Raw genomic sequence first — 17,031 nt, forward strand, 5'->3', positions numbered from 1 at the left:
TTAAGACTAAAATACTATAAAAAAAAATTAAATTTGTGGCATAATGTTGTTAGTTCATTCAGAAACAAACAAGAATTAATTGATGATAATATTGAATTATATTAAAACTATTTATAGAATTCTGTTTCTAAGCGATAGAAATTAGCAATCTAAATATAAATTTATGCATTTTAATTGAATTAATTCACAATTTAGCTTAATTAATTAAAAATGTAACTAGTATGTTTAAAAAGTGATTATATAAGCTTTAAAAACACTTAAAAATTCTACTTGCATAAAATACATGTATTAAATTTACTAAAAATATGTATTTATGATGATTAGTTTTTAATTGTTATTGTTTTGAGCAGATACCTAAATAAAGTACTGGATTAGCATATTATTATAGGATGTAATGTACTATATTTACAGGCTATTTCTTGGCTTTTTTCGTCTTGTGAGCATTAAGGGGGCCTGTTGAATTCACGAATTGACATTCGTGAATTTAACAGCCAGGCTCACAAGGGCGGAACATCAGGGCTTTGGAGCAACCATTTTTTTTTTTTTTTTTTTTTTAGTTGCTCCGCTCCAGCTCCACTCCGGCATCAAAGTATTTGCTCTAGCTCCGCTCTGTGCTCTGCTTCATGCTCCGGTTAAAATATTCTTACAAAAATTACATTAATTTTTTCTTTGATATAAAAGTACATATAAAAAAACTTGTTTATTTACAACTAATTTATTTATTATTAAAAAAATTAACATACAACCTAAAATTTATTCGTTGATTTTAATAAATAAAATGGCAGACAGAAAATCGTCCTTCATTGACTGCCTATTATCAGTTAAAATTAATCTTAATCCGGAAAATAGACGCTCAACACTTACTTGAGAAGTTGGCATGCTTGAAGCGATTCTGCATGCTCTTCTGATGTGCTTTGGATAATGGTCAATGGTTTCGAAACATTCACCTTTAATCTCCTTACATCCTCTATTGCATTGCAGTCTTTCGCAATATGTTTGTCTATTTCGTTGTCATCTTTATTATGTATAAGGAAATTCGATGACAGTTTTCTCTTCTATCCAATTTTTTTTTCAAAATCATCGTCTTCCGAATCTATATTATATTACAGGTTGTCTGTGACAGCTCAACAATTGTCAGCTTTTCAGCCAAATCAATTAGTATTTGCCTTTTGATTCGCCGTTGGATATCTGAAAACCTTCTCTCATCTTTACTTTTTCTGCTGCACTTAATAAGATTCTATTCCTAGAATCAACATACACTCCAGCAAGAAAATGTGTGTTTTTAATAAGCTTTTCTTTCCTCTTTTTCATGAAAGACAGAATTCCTAACGCAACATATCCTCCAAATTCTTCCATACATTTTTCTAGTTTACACCATTCTTTCATAAACATCCCTGGAGTAAGATCGGCAGCTTGAAGGGCAATTGTCGAAATATTTGGTTTTTCTAAAACAGCTCTGATATCTTTTACTCTGTCCCATTCGGCTTTGCTAAGTTCCAGGTCTTTTGTCCCGGCAGCAGCTACTTGGTCGCAGTAGTCTTTGAAAAAAAAATAATGATCAAGCATGGCATATGTAGAACCTTACCTTGTTACTGTATCTAGGGATTGAGTTTTACCATACATTTTCAGCAAAACATTACGAAATGTTGGCGTTCGTAATTTTACCACAATCTGTCAAATTTTCCCTAATATCTTTATTATTTGTTCATTCTTTAATCCATTCCAAATGGGCCAGTTGAAGAGTGTGAATCCCACACCTCATTAGTTGAATTTTCATATTATCATTACACCATTGGGAAGAAACTTTAACCCACTGTTGCGAAATGTATACATTCATTTCTTCGATATCTTCAGTTTTTCGTCATTTTTATCCTGGGAAATATTTTCATGATCGCCAAGTTTATTTACAGCACATATCATGTTCGCTGTATTATCTACACAAATACTTAGTACTTGTTTGACAAGTTTGCCACATGTTAAATAATATCAGTGTTGTAAACCTAACAATGCAAAATAACTTTAATTTAATTTAATATTTAATGGTTTGTTAAAATTGTTTTTGAAAAATCAAATGTAAGAAATGAATATTAGTGCTGCTCCTAGTGGTGAATTTCTGTACTAATGACTTAAGCCACTTTCATTCTAAACAAAACAGAACTATGTCAGAGGATTTCAAACATGGACTTAAACTCAATTTTTAAATTTTATGACTTATGCCACTTCCATTTTCACCGGCTCAAATATTTAAAAAATATGCATATCGGAGCACTACAAATTTCTGCGCTCCGGCTCCGCTTCTGTTCGAAGTAAAAATCCGTTGCTCCACCTGCTCCATGCTCCAGCTTTACTCCAAAGCACTGCGGAACAGGAGCCAACACCCATAGAAAGTTCCTGAAGAGTGCTCGCACGAATTAGATCCCGGATCTCCCAGTAGTAGTAGACTGACGCCTTCACCTTCTCGGCCATCATGCTGTTATATTTATAGGCTTATTATATTATAATAAATATTAAATTAAAAGGAAAATGTGTTGTTCGTATTGATGTAATTAAGATTAATACTAATTCACGTTTAGTTGTATCATTTAAGATAAATCTATACTTTTGAATCGAAATGCAAATACTGTAGTTTAAATAATTAAAAATATCGAATATTGAAATTTACGTAAGTAATTATCAAAATTAGTATTAATTAAGTTCAAAAATTGTGACTATGATATCATAAATTTGATTAAGAAATTTTCATCAGAAGACTATAGTTTGCTCCAATTAAATGTAACAAGAAAAAATAAATAAATAAATAAAACAAGAGACCAAAGTAGAACAATCGATACCCCGGGAAATCGAACCCTTGCAGTTCGGAAAATATTTCAGTTTACTTCAACTTGTCCAAATGTTATTCGAAAATCTGGAAGAATAGCACTTGGAATATTGAACATACTCATAAAGTTTATCGATCACACGAAAATTTTTGTAAGAATTCCCAACAGACAAGAAGAAAGTTTAGTTTATAATCGAATCCTATCGTGATACAAGTTATTCACATTCACAAAAAAAAAGTAAAGTAATAATATTCATCATTTTAATGCATTTTAATTATATACCCGATGTCTTCACGCGTGAAATTATTAAAGTAGGACAGAAAAAGTTTAAAAAATTGCCATCTTTACATTTTCTACATAATTTAACATCATTTTTCTTACATTTTGCTAAATCCCAAAACGTTATTTACATAATTAATATTGTATTACTTTACATTACTATAGACATTGTTTGTATTTAGAAAAGTTAAATTTCAAAATAAAAAAAGGAAATTTATTATAAGCCAAACATTTATTACACCATAAATCTAATTACTTCACTATCTATGGCTTTCACCTCTGTCGCTGGACAACATGGAGACGAAAGAGTAAATCAACCATTACGTTCACTACCGTTTGAAACGTTGTAGCGTAATAAAAATTTAATTAAGGTTGCCAGATATTGGAAGAATTGTTAATGTTTGGTATTTCTAATCATCCGAAATAACTTTATCCCGATAAGTGCAGCTACCAAGAGAACTATTCGTTTGGTTAAAGATTTATCTTAAACTTTAAATTAACAAAAAGAAACGTAATATCAATTTCCTCTGTAATTCTTCTACTCGAATTACACTCTCAATTTGAACGAACAAAACTAGATTTTTTTTTTTTTTTGGAAAATGTTATTAGAAACGTAATAATTTAAAGTGTAATAATGATTAATTTACATGTTTTTTTCCTTGTAGATACACTTCTAAATTAATAATAATATTTTATTATTGTTTTTTAGTACAAGAGTTCCTAGCCTGATCGCTACTGACCCTCGAGAGATCGCTAGATTTATCTGGGGGATTCGACTAATTACTACGGATAGTTTGGGAGTCGATGGACAAATTTATTTTTATTATATTTTAAAATATAATAATAAAGTCTGTAAAAGGGTCAATAAGCCCTAGTAACAATATTTAGAAAATTCATTAGATATTAACATAATGTTTAGAACACAATATTAGTTATAATTTTAAACTACTTAATTGAAAAGAATTTCATAATTTTTATTTTAATTATTACTAAATATTTAAATTTTATTGATTTTAATATTTATTAAGGATACTTAAAATAACTTATTTTCAAAATCGATAACTTATAGTCTGTAAAAAAAAAATTATTCTGCAGCCTTTATATATGCCTCTTTCATTCTTTTTTACTGCTAAAGATTAAGGATAATACGCCTCATTTCTCAGTATTATCTTTACTATTTTTCGGTATAATGTTTTTCTTTCTATCTACTTTCGAAGGCTGAAGATATTATGCCTATTGTTTTCGGTATTATGTTTCTGTTTTCTTTTTTCCCTCTTCTTACTGCAGAAAAGTTGAAAATATAAGCTTCGCTATATCTACTTTTTCAATTATTTAAGCATTATTTAATAATAATATCCTGCACCTTAATGTTATGCATTTTCTGCGTGTGAAGGAAAATGTTGGTATTTCTTTTTTTTTCGTGAATTTTTAGTAGTTTTTATGTTCGCATTTTATTCATTAGCTCCCTAAAGAATATCTTGAAACTGTTTGGAATTGAAAATGAAGCCTGAAAATTTTGGTTAATTTACGCGACTCAACATACAGTTTCAGTTAACATGAAGAAATACAAGCTTCTGAAATAAAATATTTAAAAAGTTTGAATATATTTTTCAAATAATTTCATGTCTCGGTTTCCATTTCAATAGTTTCAAGCTATTCATTAGATATTTTCGAAACTCGACAAACATTGTATGATCACGAAATTTAAGCTCCTATATATTAAAAAAAAAACGTTAAAAAGTAATGGAAAAAGTTCGATTGTTGTAATTTTAAATAATTATTTACATATTTTCAATATAAATAATTTAACTCATTTACGTTTTTACCAGTTTTATTAATATCAGGAATTGTTTTTATATATTCAACTACACTGATTTGTACATTATTTGAGTTGTTTTTATTGTCATGCAGTCTATAATATTTTTTTGTTTTATATTTTCATTTACAGTCAAAAATTCAAAAACATATTTGTTAGTACAATAATTACAGATAATGTTTTGATATTCTGTTCATAATTCTAAATTATACGATTAAAAAGTTATACAAAGCTATTACAATTAAAAATCAATCGGTAAGGATTAAATAACGTTAACATCTGCTAAACATATTTACTCTTCATTTTTAGCAAGAAAAAAGTCAGAAAAGTAGAAACGACTAACTGGTATTAAGATATTTGTTCCATTTCTAACGACCGTCATTAATGTTTAGCGTGTTTTCTTCAATTCATTAATGACTTTGTATACATTTCCTATCCATTAAATGATTTTTACACAATTTATTCTTAATGTAACTTACAAATGAACAAATTAGTATTATTAGCAACAGTCGAAATTACTCCTCATTCAAACAAGAAAATAAAGTATTCAGAGTTATATTGTGAATTTTTGAATGAGATATGATTAACATTGCTTTTTTTAAACGAAAAAATTATAGGTTTATATATGTTTATTCCTAGCTCTTATTGAATATTTTGAAACTTCATATACCACTTCATCATAAATATCTAGATCTATTTGATTTTATAGATAAATATTTATAAAATCAAGCAGATTAAGTAAAATAAAAATTACAATGTTTTATATAGACATAAATTTAGATTTATTTATTGCTGAATTAATTAAATATAATTTAAACAAATCGATTATACTGAAGTATCTTAGTATCTTCGTGTTATAGATTTGTAATCTTTCAATATAAATCATTCAAAAAATATGATAAATTCTTTAATATTTACAAAATATATTATTCAAAATAATAATATAAATTCAAGATAAAAAATCAATATAATCTTCATATAACAGTTATAAATCTTCAATTCGAAAAGATTCTTATCATTTAAAAAAAAATCAAAAATCGGTTTGAAGTATATTTTAACGAATGATGCCATCAATCAAAACTTTCATTTTGCTATTTTTGATCAGATATACAGAAAGTTGACAACCGAAGCATCTATTATTGTCCACTGGGAATATCCTTCCGAAGGGGGAAGATTTTACAAAAGATACAAATGTCGATAGTGAGTAAGACAACTTATTTATTGTAGAAATAAAAAGTTTTCTGATGTTTTCTCCTCTGAGCTAAGCTACGTTTTAATTAATTACTGTATAATTTATTGCTTGACAAGTTACAAATCTCTAAACGAGAGTAATATAAAAGTCTGTCAATATAAAACTTTCAAAATTGAAAAAGAAAAAAAAATAAAATAAATTAATATATCCTAACTCCGATAAAACTCAAATTTAGATGAGATTACATCAATATATCACGCGATGAAGATACCACAATCTAAATTTTTGATTAAATTTTTAAGTTACTGAAAATCTTACAAAACTTTTGAAAGTATTAAAAAATATTATAAGATAAGTAATAATTCCTTCGTACGAGGAGCCATTTTTTTCTTTCTTCCTTTTTTTATAGTCAAAAGAGATGAAGATCAATTCAATTTTGATTTATATACTCTTACTCTGATTTTAATGATTTCATTCCGATGACGAACTTTGTTAAAATTAAAGTAAATATTTTAAAAAATTTAGCCTTTTGTATCCATTTTCATATTAGTCAATGTTGAAAAAAAGATATTAATAGGAGACTCTACTCATATTAATAACTTTCATCTAATTTAATTTATTTAAAAAATAAAAAATAATTAAATTTTAAGTAAAGTAAAATTTATTTTTAAATTAAGTAAATAAGCTATAAGATCTATTTATTATTAAAGAGAAAAAATTATTTAAATAACTATCATCTAAAGTATATAAAACTATTTTTATACAGCTACATTTAGGACTTGTGAGAGGTGAGACGGTGTCTGAGGCAGCCACAAATGTGGACTTTCTCTTCCTCTGAAGTCAAAAATATTTGAGTAAAACAAATAAAAACGTGTTTTTATTTATAAGCGGCTATTTATAAATACAGCTTTAATTTATATCATGTTTCTTATACAGAAAAAACTAAAGTTTGGAGTGATTCTGTGTCTGAATTCACGGTGAAATGACTCTCCTAGTTTAGCACTTGTACACGGTGACATTCTAAATTCTATTTTAAAATAATGTATATTTATGGCTATATCATTTTTACACTATTTTTAATTAATTAATATCATTTAAGAAAAATAATAAAAATATCAATAAAATTAATTTCGCACTTGAGAGTTCATAAATGTCAATTCCCTTAAGAATAGGCCTATATAAAGCTGTTCTGTCGGTTGTTATAGAGCAGTTTAACCAATAACTTACTTTATAGTCTAGAATATCTTAATATGATTTAAACTTAGTTATTTTATTTCTTACATACATGTAGAAATTTCATCTGGAATGAAACTAAAGTGTTCGTTCAAATATAATTTCCTAGTAGCATTATCTGGGTTTACCAGACAAAAATTTAACTACTTTTAACTTTATTAGATACATCACATCTTGGTTTATGCTTAGGTTGCTTTTATAACCTTTAAATTTTAAGACAGGTGCTACTACTTTCAGGAGGTTGCCGCTGTTGTTTCTTATGGTCTGAGATACTTTCTACATGGTTACTATGGCTTTTAACCACTTGGAAAGATTATATACTTAACTATTTCCGATTTTGCTGGTACTTAAATCCTTTGCAAAGTACTTTAAGTATTTTTGCACTCCTAAAAGAGCAATAGTCTGAATAGAATGCATTTTTTTTTTTTTTTTTATAAAGTTGCTATTTTATCTGAACCTTTATAGAATAAGTATTAAATTATGGTATTAATTTATAAAATAAATATCAATTTGTTAGATAAAGATTTACAAAATTAACTAAATTATGATAATTAGTATAATAATTTCTGCACAAACTCAAAAAGCGTTATATTATTACTGGATTTGCACATAAGCTAAATCAAGCTGCAATTTCAACCTCGTGGTATGAGTCTACAGCTTAGGGCCTTTCCTGTATCATTAGGTAGAAGGGAAGGACCTGCTATATGTTATAGATTAGAGCCATAAGAGCAACTCTAGTAAACGCACCTTAAAATGAAAAGGGATGCGTTTACTTATTCATAAATATCAATTATGCAAACATTTTTATTGTTAAATATTTTAAAGAGCAATCTTAATAGAAAAATTAATTAGTGAAAAGATAATTACAATAATCAAATATTTACCGACAAATATTTTAAAATGTAAAATGCTTACAAATTTTGTATATTGTTCGTACAAGAGATTGAAAATTTCCTTATCAAGTGGATGTCATTGTTCTGATTAATTAACTATCCTATTTCGGAAGCAATTATGCTAACAAAATTAAAATTTACCATGCTAAACAGTAAGAATTATTACAAGCAATTAAATTTTTAATGCATTATTTAAATGATTATCTTTTAAAACTTAATGAATTAAAATAATATCTACACCACGTGATAAAAGTTTAGAAAGTTTATTATTTTCGATTTTGCTAAATCGAATTCTGATTTGTATTAATTAAAGCGAAATGTCTGAGATAGCGACAAATTCCCACATTATCTTCTTGGTTTGTCCAATTATTGGTAATGATCAGCATCGTTCGTTAGGCAATGTTCAATGATAATGAGCAAAAATGTGCAGGGGGGGGGGTAATGTATAAGTATAAAACGGATAAAAACTTTATTAAACGACAATTTAACGCGCTTTTTTTAAAAGAATGAACCTCGATTATATTCTGATATGCGCTATAAAACTCACATTTCTGAACGAAAATTTTTATTTTCGTGTTAAAAACTTCTCAGAAAAATGTGTTTGAGTTTCAGTTTAGCATTAGTTTAACAAAATTTTAATTAAATTTTAACTTTCTAACGTTAATTTTCACGTTTTAATCTCAAGTTTAATCTACTTAAATCAAAGTTTAAATACGAAAATCAAAGTAATATATATTTTTTAAAAAATTAAAAATTTAAATATTAAAAAAAACTTTAATATTTCAATTCGTTTTTATTATATAATATTAGATAATTTAAATTTTATTTTTTGCTACTTAAATGTATAATTAATTAATCTGCTTTAATTATGATTAACTTTAATTTTACTCTAGTTAATTCTTATTAACTAGATTTTAGGATTACCTTTAATGTTTACGTATTAAACTAGATTAAATAGCTTAAAATTTAGAATATATTTTTAAAAACTTAAATCAATTTAATCTAGTTTAAAACTTCATTTTAATTTTGATAGAGTTTAATTTGAAATTTGATTTCTCTTCTTAATGCAGCTATTTTTTAAATAATAATAATAAATTATTTTATATTAAAATTATCATTAATTTATAAAATTATGAAAGTTTTAAAATTAACAAATATAAAATATACTAATTATAATTTTTTTATAACTGATAAACAGATTCAATTGAAAAGAATTAAATTATGAAAATCTAATTAAAAATATAATTAGTATTTGCTATAAAGAAAAAAAAGAAAATATATTAAATTTCTCTTTAAACATATTTTTAAAATTATTTTTACATTAAAAGGCATATAAAAAAAGGATATATTTAAGCTTAAAATACCTGTAAAATGATTTTTTTTAATAATTTAGTCGTCTTAATAAATTATAATAAAGTAAATTTAATACACATGCAGATGATTATAATTATAAAAATGAAAGACAAATTAAATATAATTATAATTTTATCATTTATTGAACAATTAATTACTTATTTTTTTATACGAAACTTTATATTTCTTTCTTAATGTTTGAATTATTGAAATTTAATTTAGCTTAATGGAAGAAAAATTCAAGATAAATTATAAATTAAAGAAAAATTAATGTTGTGTACATATCCAGGAAATTTCTAAATATTTATGTAAAGAAAAAACTTTTCCTGGTTTATCAATATATCTTTCTTTGCCTCTATAGAAAAAAAAATTGTTTCTAGATATTTTTTTCTTTCTACAATTTTCATAAATTAAACTATAAAATGATATACATTAGATGTAATAAATGAGAAAATTATTCTTTATCATTATGGTAAAAATAATTATGAATTGTTTCCTGTAATATTGAAGAATATTTTTATATCTAAACTGTAAAAAAATAGCCAAATTTACAAATATTATAGATTAATTTCCAGACCACTTTAATGTCTTTCCTTAATGGAATAATTTATAGTTTTGATAAAGTTATAATTATTAACTTTAATGTATAATTTTAATTATTTCAAATGTATTGCTATTATGAACGATCAATATTTATGAATAATAATTAAAAAAATCGCTGAAATCGTAACTTATGATTTTATATACATAAATTTAAAAAATTTCATGAATCATGAATACATTTGGGAAGATGTTGATCTATCTTTCTATTTCATCTTTGCTTTCTTATAAGAAAAAATTATGCAAACGTCAGCTAGTAGAATTTTCTTATTCCCAAGTTAACTTTAAGCTTAAAAAAGTTCTTGATTACACTATCCACATTTGTGTGTGTGTGTGTGTGTGTGTGTGTGTGTTTTTTTTCTGTTTAATGGCTCCGGCCAAAAATAAAGTTATTATTATTAAATTTTCTTCTATTGAATAATTTAAATTAAATAAATATTTTTATTCTAACATCATCCTGTATTTATATTTAATCCGGTTCCTTGCGGACTAACATTTAATTATAAGTTTAGTTAGTTTCCAACAGAATAAAACTCTTCAATCTTATAACGATATTTAAGTAGATAGAAATCAATTTAGCGTGAATTTAAACTTTATAATGTATTTAAACATAAATTTTCGTCTAGGAAAAAAGCTGCAAGTAAAATGAAATGCGTGCAGTTTATACGAGTACATATATATATATACACAGGTATATGGCAAGTTAGGAATTACATGCATTGCTTACATCGAAAATTGGTTTCTTTTCTATCGTACCTCGCGGCAATATTTTGAAGCATGAATAATCTAGAGTATTTGCCGCTAAACTAGATCTACCGATGATTAGTGGGTATGCTGTTCTGATTACTTTCTAAAAGTCGCCTCCTAAGCGAAGCTAACTCCAATCTACTTTGGCGTCGAGTGGCAATATAGCAAATTTGCTTAGAAATAACATTCGATTGAACTAAATTTGCTTAGAATTATCGTAATGAGAATTAATATAAATAGAAAAATAAATATACTTTCTTAAGAGAAGCGTTGTTGAGTCACAAAAGACACACCCGAGACCTAAACCAATCGATGATGTCTTACTAGAAAGTAAAAAAGGAAAAGAAATTTGCGAAGGAAACGAGAATGGGTAAAGATATTGTGTGTGCTCGTAACTTCGCTTGTTGAAGAAAAATGACAACTCCTTTGACATTAATACGTATAACAAACCTTGTTGAAAATAGAAGAAAGAAAAGCTTAAAAATACACACGATTGTTGGACACCATATTCGCAATCGATAAGAGAGACGAAGAGCATCCCCTTTTCCATTCAAAGTAATGTTCGTTGTGTAAGATTTGTAATCTCAAAATCAAATCATCGGCTTAACTATCAGTCCTTTTCACTTAATTGAACCTTGTTTACCAAAGTGATTCCTAATATATAATGAAAGGTTTTAATTCAAGTTATTGTTAAGTAGATTTGTATCTAGGTTACTACTATTCGGTTTGTCATCATTAATATATAATATAGCAGTTTAAAATGATTGTATATTATATTTTAAGTGTAACTAAATATTATTTTTATTATTTTTAACGAAACTAAAATCAATATTTTCGAAATATAATATTTTGAGAGAGAGAGAGAGTTAAGTTTTTAAAAATATTTTAATGAAAAAGTAAAAATGTACTAATTGTGTAAACGTAAGAAAAATACTAAGAATGTATAATCTGTTATTGTGTAAGAAATGGGTAAATTAGAAAAAATACATGAGGAAATTCATCAGATTATTTAAAATTTTGTAGAGTTTAATTATCGGTTGTAGAATTAAGATTACCAACTAATTGTAACGTTCTTGTAATTTTCACAAGCAGAAACTTCTAAGAAGATTAAAAAGGAGATGAAGATATATTTAATTAAATAAATTGCAAATCATTTTGTTCTGAACCGAAGAAAGTACAACGTTAAGTAGTAAATATATTGAGTTTTTACAACGCTACTCAAATTCATGAGAAACACTAAAATTTCTTTATTCCTGATTTTAAAAAAAGCTATAAAAATTCACTTTAAATTGGAAAGAACAAATAATAATAATAATATTTGCAAAAAAAGAATGAAATCTAATTTTTCTAGAATATCAGCTTGACAGTAGATTAAGTAAAGGGAAAGCAAATAGTAGACTGCACACACTTTCTTTAAATCAATTCTGAAAAGCTCTTTCTATGGATTCTAGGTAATCGAACCACATTGTAGGCGATTTGTAGCGTTATACATATTGCATCTTTTAAAATATTTCATAGGAAGCCAAATTGGTGTATTCAGATTCAAGTTAAATTTCTTTCTTTGTGCTAATTTTTTCGTATTGCCTTGGTAACGATAACAAAACACGTGTTGAAATCAATAATCTTCTCGACATTGACATTCAATCGAAAACTATGGAAATTCAATAAAAAGAAAATATTTTCGATTGAAAATGCAAAATTTTCCATTGATTTCGATCTTTATTTTTTTATTATTTTTGAGTAAATCTGTCCATTAAAATAGTCGAAATGTTCAAAATACTGAAAAAGTATGCATAATTTTCTTATATTAATATAAGAATATTAATTCGTTTTGTATATTTTGCCATCAAATTCTCTTATAAGTAAAATAGTAAACATGATAAAATAACAATACGAGTAGTGGATATATCAACATGGTGGATATCATCCATAGATGAAGCACGAAAGGAGAAAATTACGATCTATAATTTATTGCTATACTCTAAGCGCATTTTATAGGTGATCATTTAGAGTCGAGAAGGATTTTGAGCGATGGGAAGTGTTCACAAAATTGATAGAACATAATATTAATAAATATAGAAGATTTATAAACTGCTTTTGTAATTTTATAAAGTTCAAGTTACATTCTATAAAATCAAATTAAGAGACTGAAATAAATAAAAACAAATTTTATATAAAATATTTACTATATATTCGAATAATTAAAAGTAATTTTTGTGGATAATTAATGTTTAAAATAAGCAAATCTTAGAATGGAAAAATGCAGCAATGGATAACAATTACGAATTCAAGCAATGCTAATTATTGTCTTACCGTAATGAAGTACAAACAATTGGTCGGGATAACCGGAAATTAAGAAAAGAAAAGAAAAATTCTTTTTTCTCCTTTTTTGTTGTTGTTCTAATTATCATATAATCAAAGTTAAAACGAATATTTTTTTTAATTCCACAATTTTTTAAATCAGATATTTAAAAACTATTTAAATGCCAGAAAGTAGAATTAATGTTATATAAGAGAGAAAAATAATATCAATAGATCTACTATAAATATCGACTTTAAATAGATTTGACGTAAACAGATGCTGGATATTGGCAGAATGTGTCCTCTGCATGGGACACAGCTGCAAACGAGGGATTCGACATTCAACCAAACAGTTTATATTACCATGTTAACTGTCACAATATAAATTCACGCCACTTAATTGCATTTTCACTTTCGAAACGTAAAATAGGACACGTTAGCAATTAGTTAAATAACAATTCTCTACAGAATCAGAAATTATTAATGTTTCTCTCGGCCTTCCGACATCAAAATCACGACTTAAAATTCAATTTAAAAATAATATAAAAGTCGAAACCAACTTATCTTATATTTACTATTCGATACGTTAAACGATGATTTTTGAATTGTTTTCCGACCCTAAAAAATATGTTTCTTATATTATATGCTTATGTATTTATTTATATAAAAAATGATTTATTTAAGATTTAAACTAGAAAGAAATTTATATTAAAAATATTTTATGGCAATTTTCTTCTATAAATTTGAAATTTATTCGATTGTTTTTGCAATCAACATTCATATTCGCCTCACGTTTTATTAGGGAAAAAATAAACGTAGACACTAACATACAATTTTATATATATAGTTTGAGTTTTAATAAATGTTATTTCTTTATATTTATTGAATTCTTTTTGGGGCAGAAGTTGTTTGTCCAGAAGGCGTGTTGCACGAATAATGCTTCAACAACGCACCTGAGTCCAAACTTCTCTCTCCCAACATTAACTTCTGATAAATTTTAAATATATAATAAAAATATGTCTAAAAATTTATATAATAACTACTTTATATAAAAATCTTTTAAAAAATTTTGCACATTTTTAAAATAAAATGAACTTTCAGTTCCTAAGCTATTGCCATTATAGTAGGTGGAGTCGTCTAGAACCAATTTAAAGATGAATCTCCAGTGTGGACTGATTTCATCATTTGACGATTTTTAAATCTTATACTAATTATCTCTTTAGTGACGTTTCTTTCGGTTCTAGTTAAATAATTGCCAACATGATTGATGACTTAATACGAAAAAATGGTTTCTGCAACTGTATTCTGTTTGAATGTTAGTAATAATAATGCTTTTGTGAACTGGCTTGTAAATCGATGATTTTGTCATCCACAATGAAAAAAATAACAGTAAAATAATTATTTATTATATTTTAAATCTATACGTTAATGTCATTTTAAATGAAAAACATCGTTTTTATAGATTTTTAAGCATAATTTTTCTTATTTTAGTTACGTTCATACTAAACTAAATATTCAATTTTTGTTTTCATGGAAGAGAAAAATACATTTTTGACATAAAAATATGGATAATTTCACGAAAATTTCATAGAAAACTTTAGAAGTCGGGCATATTTTTGCCATAAGCTTCAAGTTTTGTGTAGGAAAGTAACGTATTCGATAGATTGCCTATTCTTTAAGAATCACATATAACGTTTTTTATTATATTAAAATATTTTTATAATTATTTCTTAGATAAAATCGCCTAGAGTAAAGCCATGACAATAAAATTCAAGTCATTTTACAGTTCTCATATTTGACATTGTGTCCAATATAAGAGAAAACGAGGTAGAGGTGATACAATAGATCGAGAGTCTTTTGTGACATTTTTTAACGTTTATAATAGTTGTAGATCGGTGGACAGATATTGAACGATAACCGCTAATGATAGCAGAATACGTCATTTACAAATTGGTAACCGATGACAAATTTTCTATAAAATACTAAAGGAAGATAATTTATTGAGGGTATTGTATGTACGAATCATTTTTACATTCAGCTTTAATTATTTTTGGTATGCGTTTAATAATTTATTATCATATTTATCTTAGGTAGCGGTGCGTTTATCTGTGCAAACTAACGAGAAGAGGTGATTAACTAAACACAACTTCCGGAGGATAAACTGTTTGTGTAAATATAATCTGGTGCCATTTTAACTACATCATTGATTCTTTCGGAGTCGACTTAAAGCAAGCAAACCAAAGATAAATTCATTTGTCGAAAAATTCATCAGTTTTCTAAAAAAAATCTAATTTTCTATGTTATCTAATGGATATTTCTCGGATAATTTTACGTTTTTTTCTCTTCAAATATCTACCCACGTCAATGTTGAGCGCTAATTAACATGTGTGGCTCGTATAGAAAAAACGCATTTTAAATGTTTCATTAAAAAATTAGGTGTGTAAATTTTTGAAGTCATCGATTGATCTTAAAAACAACTTCTTTCTAATGATTGCTCGGAGGAAAATCGCTATGTGAGGAACAAGCTCACTCTCATTCCCTTAGAGACAGTAGAATGTCATCCAATAGTTGAAGCTTGCATGGAAATGCCAGTAGCAACAAGAATCAATATTCAAGGCATTACGCTCAAAAATATCTATTTCCGGTTAATAATATTGTGTAAAATTATAAATATCGAGAATAAATTATATAACTTGGATATAATATAACCGGAATCGATACGTGTAAATAATGCCGACGATCTTATCCTCTTCTCTATAATTCGAAAAAGTGGAAGGAAGGAAGAAAAAAGACTGAAGCGAAAAAAAGTGGCAATATTTCATTATCCCACTCCTCCGTTACACGAAAATTGTCGACTCACCTGAACTCATTCCTTAGCTTCGCTTCTCTAGACACAACTCGCTGTGAATCAAATATAGAGCGGATAACACGTGTTATCTCTGTCAGATGGCGCGTCACGCAATACCGACTGAACGTCACTCGCAAAAATCCATTGGTGCTTGTTTAATCACGTGATCAGTTATATTTGCATGGCATTGGTTGCACCCTGGTCCTTTTCGGTTTCTATACTGCGCCTGTTATAAAATATTTCATACAATAAAATATTCATGTCATTTGTTTCTTGGTTTCTTTCGTTGACTGAACATGCAGTTTATATAAGATTTAACATTTTGAATATTAAGTTTTTCATTAACAAATTATTTATTAGTAATGTTAGGATCAAGTGGGCATTATCATAAACATCTTGTTTTATAAACGGTATTAATATGCAGAAATTAAGATATATTATGTATATTCAGTAGACATAAATAAAGCAAATAATTACTGAAAAATATCTGAAATTGTACAAGTGATCAAAAAATAAGTAAAAAATGAATTTAAAATTAATTTTCCCTTCAATTCCCTTTAAAGTTAGCGTGTAGCCTGTACTGTACCTTACAAGTAAGGATAAAATTGATAACTGATATAGATACGCTGTAAATAAAACTACAAAATTTACAAATAATGTATATTATACACAAATACACTACAAAAATAGAATAAAAAAATGTGTATAGAGTTTTCTTAAAATTAAAATTTATTAAATTTCTTCAGAATCTGACAGTTTTCTGCTGATAAATTTTTTTCCCTCCCCATCTCGTCTTGACCTCGTTCAATCATCGATTTTATTTTTAGAACATTTAAACTCAAAGATTAATTCTAACCCTATTCAATATTTGAATATAATTTTTAAATGAGTGATTGTTTAACATAAATATTCTACAATAATCTTGTTACTATACATGCATATAGTTAAAA

General features: G+C 26.4%; 1 protein-coding gene across 1 annotated transcript in view; it reads right to left on the bottom strand.

Moving 5' to 3' along the window:
* LOC136978822 (muscarinic acetylcholine receptor gar-2-like) overlaps nt 1-16,186 on the bottom strand; it is a 63,644-nt gene extending 47,458 nt beyond the window's left edge. The window contains exon 1 of the mRNA XM_067274643.1: nt 16,094-16,186. The gene's annotated coding sequence lies outside the window, so the exon portion shown is untranslated. The remainder of the gene's footprint in view (nt 1-16,093) is intronic.
* Nucleotides 16,187-17,031: the final 845 nt, after the last annotated feature.

The sequence above is a fragment of the Centruroides vittatus genome, unplaced genomic scaffold (genome assembly GCF_030686945.1).
Source record: "Centruroides vittatus isolate TY-2023 unplaced genomic scaffold, ASM3068694v2 contig_1154, whole genome shotgun sequence".
Lineage (NCBI taxonomy): Eukaryota > Metazoa > Arthropoda > Arachnida > Scorpiones > Buthidae > Centruroides > Centruroides vittatus.